Consider the following 10,261-nt stretch of genomic DNA (forward strand, 5'->3'; position numbering starts at 1 on the left):
ACTGGTTGCAAAACTATAAATATCATTTTTTATATTTCATGAATATTCCCACTTGACGTGCCGTGATAATTACGGAGTATTTTGTAGAAAATTAAAATGTCTTTAAATTTTGGTAATGTGTCGCTGTATTGCGCCATCGACGTACGTACTTAAAAGTTCCTTTTTACTTAAAATGTATTCTGACTATGACTTTTTAATAGTAACTTTTGGAACGAAGTTCCTTACGGCAGGCTTGACATTTGGCTAGGCGAGCGAACTGAAAAAAATGTGATACTAAACCGTAAAAAAAATATATGAAGGAAGTGACGTAATATCAGTCACACGACTGTATAATAATATGAAGTTTGTAAAACTAAAATATTATTAGTAAACTATTTAAAATTATTTATGTAATTTTATACTGTCGACAAAAATAAATAAAGCCATATGTTTTTTTATTTCACTTAATAGTTTGAATTATTATTATTATTATTTGGTTTGATTTATTTTATTTTACGCTATTTGTTATTTTCTAAAATACTAAATTTCCTAAATACTTTTATGTACTTAATTAAAAACCAATCAACAAAATTAAAAAAAAAAATCAAGAACTAGAAAATATAATTATATAAAATTCAACATTTTTTTTTTCAAATTGTGTTGCTTCTATACTATCCGAAGGAACTTCGTTCCTACCTGGTGTCACATGACTCCACATAATTTATAATTTTTATAATAAATAATATTGCTATATATTCTTTGTTGGTCGCCGTTAAAAAAAACAAAAACACAGAATAAAAATAAAAAGATGCAAAGAAAATTGTATGAAGGTATTACTGAAAGAACGATCCCTTCCAGATAACCTTTGGGAACAGAATATGACATAGAAAATGCCATTAGGCAGCAATAAATAATTTTTATATATTTACTTTAGTAGTAAGGTTAGCATTTTGGTATCTTAAAGTTAACTAAAATGATGATGAGTGCACTTAAATGTTGTTTCAGTTTTATCTAAGTCTAAGTTTTTATTCATTAACTGAGGTAGGGCACAGCAGGAATTTCTTGCTCAAAGTATGAAGCAGCCCGATTGGGGTAGTACCTCGACCTTACAGAAGATCACAGCAAAATAATACTGTTTTCGAGCAGTATTGTGTTCCTGTTGGTGAGTAAGGTGACCAGAGCTCCTGGGGGGTGGGGGGGATTGGGAATTCGGTCGTCAACGCGCTTGCGATGCTTCTGGTGTTGCAGGCGTCTATAAGCTACAGTAATCTACCATTAGGTGAGCCGTACGCTTATTTGCCGACCTGTTGACATAAAAAAAGTTTAAACTTCACACATAAATAAATAAATATAACATACACACATTGTATATTCTGAAAAAAAGTCACCATTTTTCACTTGAACATAAAAAAAACAATGTCACATAATTTTCAGTTTCATAATTCTAAAGCTGAAGCATCCCTCATCCAATAATAACTCTCGGGGGACGAAAAAATTTTAAGCCTCGCTTCACATGAGGGCGAATGTTCGTTTAAGATAAGCCGACTGGTTTTTGTCTCATAATTCGAGTATCTTAATGCAGGGGACCTTTGTTGGGAACTCGTGGAGGGCTTAGGACGAGATTTGTTTGTTAATGATAGGAATAGTTTTAATGTTTGTCTCAAGTGTGTATTTATGCGACTCCCAGGAAGTTTATGATCTTTGGAATGTTTAGTAGAGATATGTATATATATGTTAGTAATAATATGAGTTAAAATTACTCAATCGATAGAACAAGTAAATTGATACAGACGATCACGTGTTCAAATCGAAGTTATTACCGGTTAGTTATCAAGTTTTCAATTTATCTTGAAAATTAATCTCGTGCTCGGTGATGAAGAAAACTATTGTGATAAAAACGTTTTATTTAAGAAATCTGAGAAAAGTAAATCGTTTTACTCACAGTGCAGCCACGTGATTAAAGTCTATTTCACCTTCTTCATAGTATGATATATATGTAATATGACATGAGATGTAATTTCAATTATTATCTAATATTTACGTTTATAAAAACGTTTAAAGCAAAGCTTAGGATCTTATGATACCAACGTATAATATGTTAATGCAAAATATGTTTATAGTAAACAAAATTGTTTTTGGACATCGACGAAAAAAAAAAACTGCACTTGCAAGCTTAGTCCAATATCATTCCAGCCACGCTATGTCTACTAATACGAGAATTAACTTTGATTGCCACTAAATATACAGTGCTATTAATTATATTAATACTAATTTAATACATAAATTCGTTAGATTAAAAAACTAAAAGGTATGATTAGTACTGAATAGAAATGCGAAAATAGCTCTATCATTCACTCTTATAAAACTTTATACGGACAGTTTTAATTCTAAAGAATTACTTTAGCACTTAAACAATCAATCAAAAAGTTATTACGAAATTTGAAGTTTGAATCTTAATGTTTCCTAACTTTGGTTTTTCCGTTTAAATGTTTTATCCTTCAATAATTCCTAATATCTTGAAAAATTAAAACTTAGTTGCTTTTTAGGTATAATCAAGTAGAAAAGACTGTTTATTAAACCAGTGACGTCATTAAAATATTCTTTATATTAGTTATCGGCACGGATATCACAATACGCTTTCAAATACTTCAACAATAACTTACTTAAATTTAACAACCACTCTGGTGTAATGGTGTATGTAGGTAGGCCTTAACACCGGTGGTTTCCAGGTACGATTCCCGTTTGGGATGGATATTTTTATTTGTACAAATATTTCTTACAGGTTTGGATGTCTGTCCTTGTCGGGCTCCCCACCGTGCCTCGGAGAGCACGTTAAGCTGTCTGTCCCCGTTTATCTTGATAGCGGTAGTTACTTCTAGTAGGGAAAATATCCGCCAACCAGCAGTGGATTAAGTTTCAATCCTCCTACACGGAGAAAAAGGTCCATCAGTGGGATATTACAGGCTGAATCGTAACTTACTTCAATATTTTAAGGATTATCTTTATTAAAAAAAAAATAATAAGTACATACTAAATACATTTTTATTTTATTTTGATATCTGAACTGAACCAAATTATTTTCTGTTTACCATTCCTGCGCGATGCGCAACGCGATCCTCACTTCATCCCGAGCGCTCAATATCCGCGCCGACACCTACTCGTATAATATTTACCAATAGTAATATAACATCATATAATAGTGTGGTTTCCATAATCGAAGTGTGTATAACACTATACATCATCTTGTACCAATTAAGCGAAGTTCTAACCACAAATATGAACCAAATGTTTCATAAGCAGGTGGAATATAACAGTCGAGTTGTCAAGTGACACCTATATTATTAGTGAATGTGGAATTCGAAAGGAATTTATATTAACTACGACTGTAACTATGTATGTGTGACAAATGTATTGAACAATATTAGGTAAATAATTATCTGACTTAGTAAAATAACGTTCTCTAAAGGTTTTATATGAAAATTTTATATTTAAAAATTTTGAGATTGACTAGACTTTAGTGTAAATTTTAACCATGTTATCGTATGTAGTTTATAACCCGAAGAAAAGTTACCAGACTGTATAAAACAATAAAAATGAGATATTTTTTAAATAATATATATATATATATATATATATATACATATATATATATATATATATATATATATATATATAATTGTGTTTGCTCGCAAACGAAAAAAACCGACTTCAATTACATCGACAAGTAATACAACGTAAGTAGACGAAAAAATTAACAAACGCACCAGTCGTCACTACGATTTTCGAAGGTTTCCCTCGATTTCTCTGGAATTTCACTATCAGATCCTGATTTCCTTAACATGGTACCACACTTGGGATATTTCCTTTCCAACAAAAAAAGAATTATAAAAATCGGTTCATAAGTAACGAAGTATACCCCGAACGAATATACGTTAAAATATATATATATATATATATATATATATATATATATATATGTATACGGTCGAAATTGTGTAACCTCCTCCTTTTTTGAAGTCGGTTAAAAATAGAAATAAATTTGTAATGTATAAATCAATGGAAAGAAGTAGACTTACTAAAAAGAAATAAAGTTTTTTAGTTTTTGTTAGCTGCCATTTTATTTGGATTGTAAATATACAAGTATCTTCGTTATTATTTTTGTGATAAATTGAAATCATCATTGCAGCCTATACAGTCCACTGCTGGACGTAGGCCTCCACAAGTTTACGCCAAAAATGACGTGAACTCATGTGTTTTGCCCATAGTCACCACGCTGGGTTTGAAATAATAATAATAATAATATTTATTTCAAGACTAGCCCATATAGTTTTAGTAACAATGTTTCTTATAACCTAGTGTTAGTACAGAAAATTTAAAATAACAATATTTTTATATTTACATTCTATTACATTATATTATAGTAATTTAATTTGAAAATCAGGTACTAAAATATTTTCTAAGCAATCTCACATAAACAAAATTTTGAATTACAAAAGCAGTTAACCTCCAATAAAACATTCCAATTTTGAAATTAATGTCCAGTAAATCACAAAAAAGGTTAATATATAAAGGGTTATAAAACATATCGAGTGAAAAGATTAAATAATTTCAACCCTTCAAAAGTACATTGAGGGTCAAAAACGCACCATACATCATGCTTAACTCTAAAACAGGGATGGGCTATTAAATTAACAGATCCGACTTTCTCCATTACGGGGCTAATGCGGCCACTTGATAGAGGTTCACTATTAGAGGATCGGACACCATCAATCATGACAGTGATTTATTGACATATCACTAATGCAATTGCAGTGTTTTTGTTATATATTGAAAGATATTAAGGACAGATTTATTTAGTTTACATACGCTGTTTTATAATTGTGTTTGCTGGCAAAAGAAAAAAAAACCGAGTTTAATTACATCGACAAGTACAATAATACAAATATACAACGTAGGTAGACGAAAGGATAGTCAAGTAAATACGCATTATCAAAGATTACTCCAAAAGTTGTAATCAGATCTCGATGTAATTTAAATGTGATCACATGATAAATATCGGCTTTCGATTAAATTAAAAATCATCAAAATCGGTACACCCAGTAAAAAGTTATGCGGTTTTTTGAGGGTTTCCGTCGATTTCTCTGGGATCCCATCATCAAATCCTGGTTTCTTTGTTATGGTACCACACTTAGGATATCTCATTTACAACAAAAAAATTATTATCAAAATCGGTTCATAAATGACGTACTTATCCCTGAAAACACATTAAATATCTTATATATAAAATTCTCGTGTCGCGGTGTTTGTAGTTAAACTTCTCCGAAACGGCTTGACCGATTCTCATGAAATTTTGTGTGCATATCGGGTAGGTCTGAGAATCGAACAACATCACCCCACCTTTAGTTAGTCCACCCCTAACTTTTTTTTTTTAGATAAATTAATTATTTTTTATTTTATTATGATTTGGCGTTGAAAAATACAAACAAACCTAAATTTTCACCCTTCTACCACCAACCCTTATTTTTAAATAGCGTTTAGCGGCAAGACAACGTTTGCCGAGTCAGCTAATTATATCACTCATATAAACACACACACTTCATATAAGTTATTTGAATCATGATGGAGAAATTGTCGTAATAAATTAAAACATTTGTATTACAGACCCAAAAAAATTCTTTTTCAAATTTTTAACCTATATCTGATATTTCAAATCTTTTTAACAAAATCTCAATATGTATTAATTATTGCAAATTTACATGCTTTTAGTAAAAAAAGTTAAAAGTAAAATTACTGGGCGTACATGCTGACATACATAAATGTAAAACTTATAATTGTGTTTGCAGGCAAACGAAGATGATAACATCATTTTGCACCAGGGGACGGCTTTAAGCCCGTATTTATTCCTCCAAGTAATGGATGTTCTAACATCAGACATACAGGAGGAAGCACCCTGGTGTATGCTGTTTGCTGATGACGTTGTTCTTGTCGGAGATAATGCTCTTGAGGTACAGAGCAGACTGGGAAAATGGCAGGAAAGACTGGAGGGCGCGGGATTGAGAATAAGTAGATCTAAAACCGAGCACTTATTCTGCAATTTCAGCGGTTTGTCCGGTTTTTCTCATATTGCCTTGAATGGTGTTGTGACGGATGATATGATGTTAGGACGAAGTTATCTCCGAACATACATAAAAAAAAATATATATATACACGGTCGAATTGAGTAACCTCCTCCTTTTTTGAAGTCGGTTAAAAACGTAAAACATCTTTTAAGGCAAAAATTACTTACTGTGAAATAAATGAGTATCAATTGGCTTATTTACTGATATCGTTATGACGTTACATACGTATAAAAAGCTAATAGCTCGTTTTCCTTGAAAGAGTAGTTTTGCATGAACTCCGTCAAGTGTGAAGCTCAAATGTGTTCAGCGCTAATACACAGTTACGAAAACACTGTATTAATAATTTACAAGGAAATAGTTGAGAATTATAACAATAAATACTATTTTCTTTTTTAAAAGTTACTATCATTCCTGCTATAATGTACATTCTGCACGTGTTGTGTATCACTGAACTCGCCCAAAGAGGTTAAACTAATTACGTCGAAGCATTCCTAGAGGTGACCTGTGTTTAGATGGTTTATTTATTTTCATTTGATTAAAGTATGTAACGGTGTGACAAAAATCATTATTGATTAATCGACATCGTACGTTTACAACATTAAAATAATTTAACACGAAATATCAAGTTAATATTAAAAATACGATCAATATTTTTACACAACTACCCTCCAAGTTGTGCGAAAAAATACAACACGATAATGCAGTTGCAGTAAAGTTGCTTACGTACAATAATGGTAAGTTTAGATTACGACACTATACACGGTCCACTTAATGTATACATCGAGTGTCTCTGTATGAACACGAGTGTCTCTAATCGCAAAATTTATTGTGACACGATAATTAGTATCGTATCAGCCACTGTGTAAACATGTTGTGTCCAAGTGTCTAGTTATAATTACGACTCGTCCATCCGCTCTAGATTAGGTAGAACATAGGATACGTTACAATGTATAAGATTCATAGAAATAAGCAAGAGACGCAAACTCAGCGTCTGGTCGGCCCCCCCTGACATCCGCTGGGCCCAAGACTGTAGTAGTTAAGCAGAGATATTAAAGCCTCCAAATCGGTTACATGTCTTTCATTTTTTTTAATATAAATTAAGTTAGTTAATAGTAAATTAATATAAATTGTTTCCAAACGCTCCGAAACCAAAAGTGGCGCAGCCGGTAGGATTCTCTTATAGACTCCGTAGTTTTCGTGTTTTTCGACGTCGAAATTCGTCTACAAAATTACGCGAATATTCTACGTGAACAGAGATCCTTCGAACCAAATAAAAATTCTTTTGTGTCTCGAGAAGCAGAGAAGACAGAATATGGGAGTAGCGGTCATTTGGTGAGTCAATCTTTTCGCCAATCCTTGTTCCCGTAATCCTCCTGTATTTTTCATATAAGTTATTAAGTTATTGTTATTCTTGAGATCAAACCTTGCTCATTATAACGTTGTGAAATTGATATCTCCGTATGAAATTATTCGGTCTTATCTTTCTTAGAATAGGAACATAGAGTAGTAAGGAACATAGATACTTCATTAAATTAAATATTAAAGTTCGAATTGTATTAAAGAAATTAAATAATATTAAATTTTTATAATATTAATGTTATCATATTTCATTTTATAAAATTAAATTTTGAATTGAATTAAATAAAAATTAATTAATAAATTGTTATAACTTTAGTGTTATGATATTTTTTTTAAGAAAATAAAATTGAAATTGAATGAAATAAATTAAATTAATAAATTGTTATAATATTAAAGTGTTATGATATTTTATTTAAGAAAATAAATTTCAAATTGTTTTTAAGAAATTAAATTGTATTAAATTGTTATAATATTAAGGTGTTATGATATTTTGTTTAAGAAAATAAAATTAATATTGAATTGAATAAATCAAATTAATAAATTGTTATAATATTAAAGTGTTATGAAGTTATGATACATAATTTTCTAAAATTAAATTTTGATTGAATTAAATAAATTAAATAATAATTGTTAAATTAAACATATAATAAGTTTAAATTTATATTAAAGGCTTACATTTTATTAAATGATCTTACAATACATTATTTTATAAATTTACAAATTATATTTTACAATTTTTGTTTAATTTCTAAATTTGATTTTTATTATCATTTTATTTTATTGTGTGTTTTTATTGTATGTGTGATTTTTTTTTCTCTTTTGAAAGTGTTTTATATTTAAGACAGTTGCATCCTCTGATCATTTCATTACTCTATAATCATGACAACCACAACCGTATCACTAATACCAAAAGAAATTTTAGATCTAATTCCGCTATATAGTGGTGATAAAAGACAGTTAAATCTTTATTTACAAAGATGTCAATACGTGATTGAACGTTATAATGGTAACGAAGAACAAAATATTTACGTTTTTCATGCTTTAACGAGTAGACTAAGAGATGATGCAGCTGCGCTTTTATCTGAACGAGAGGACATTGTAACATGGTCCACTTTAAAAACTCTGTTAATCCAACATTTTGGAGACCCTCGCAGTGAAGAGTGCATTAATATTGAGTTAGAATCTTTAAAAATTAATCCAGGTGAAACCTTTCTCGAATTTTGTAATAGAATACAAGGTGTTCGTTCGTTATTAATGTCGAAGGTCAATTCAATCCATGATCCAGATTTAAAACTTGCGAAGTCGGTTATTTATAATAATACAGCTTTAAATGTGTTTTTATATAACCTCCCGGAAAATATGGTGCGTATAGTTAGGCTTAAATCACCCACAACTTTAGAAGCAGCTTTAAGTATTGTTCTCGAGGAAGTAAACTTCTTAGAGCAATATAAAATGCGTAATCATGTACATGGTAATAGCCAAATTATGGGTTCATGGCCACCGATTACACAACCATTTGGTCACAAGCCCAGCTTACCTTTTTATTCTAAATTTAATTTTAATAATTCTCAAAAGACACCCCAAATTCAGGGTCAAGGTCAACTATCAAGGCCATCGTTCGGTTATAGGCCTCAGTTAGGTTTCCAATCGCAACAAATTGGGTACAAGCATCCGCAACAATTTGGATGCAGACCTCCACACCAATTTGGGTATATGCCCTCACAGCAATTCGGGTATAAGCCCCCACAACAACTAGGGTACGAACCCCCTCAGCAATTTGGCTACAAGCCACCACAACCTCAACAACAAACCAATGATATATCCATGAGGACAGCTCAGCCAAAAATGCAACAAGAATTTAATTTAAATAAATTAACCATGACTAACTATGAAGAGAATTTTTCATGTGATGAACATTATTATTACGACAATGAATATTCAAATGATATCAATCACTGTTATGATGCTGATTCTCTGTCTAGGATAAAAATTGACGCCTTAAATTCAGACGAAGAAAATCAGTCACAAGTAGTTAGTATTGATCAAAGCGTAGATTGCGGTGATTCATCAGCAATGACTATATCAGATTTAAGTCAAACAGCAACAGCTAGTTCTGTAGAAATTCCTAATGAAAATGTAAATGAAAATGGCTATCCTGTGCGATCAGAGTCTAGTAGATCGGAAACGATTCATTCAGACTTGAATCCAGGGCTATCTGGAATACCAATTTTGAATGAGGCCATAGACACCAAACCTAACCAGATTTTAGTTTTTCCATGGCTCAAAAACGATATGCAAGTAACAGATCTATCGCGTGATAAACAGAAGGTCTTACAAGTTTTCTTACCAACAGGCAAACCTAAGTTAATAAAAGAATTTTTAAAACCCATTAAACCTGTTCTGCAGCTGACAAAAACCCAGGATGCCCCGTTTCAGGAAATGGTTAAGGAGCATGCAAAACGGATCAGAGTATTGTTAACGGATAAGATGGTAGCAAAAAGGAAAAGGGTTAGGAAAAAGAGAAGTGATGAAGCTAACATTGAGTTTCCTGAAGGAGAAATTGTTTTTGCAAAGGACGTTAACAAGCGTAAAGGCAAAGATAAACCAAGATATGTGAAAGCAAGGGTTATAGGACGTGCCGAGGGAAATATCTTACCCCTAAAAGTTGGAGACAGAAACACCAAAACTCCTATTAACGTTAAACGTCCTCCGCAGGTTCTGCTGCACCATGGTAAAGGAAGGGAAAGCAAACATTCAAACCGACCACTGGACTATAGTTAAGCTTGTAAGATTAGAACAAACTA

Source organism: Melitaea cinxia, chromosome 8 (genome assembly GCF_905220565.1).
Source record: "Melitaea cinxia chromosome 8, ilMelCinx1.1, whole genome shotgun sequence".
Classification (NCBI taxonomy): Eukaryota; Metazoa; Arthropoda; class Insecta; order Lepidoptera; family Nymphalidae; genus Melitaea; species Melitaea cinxia.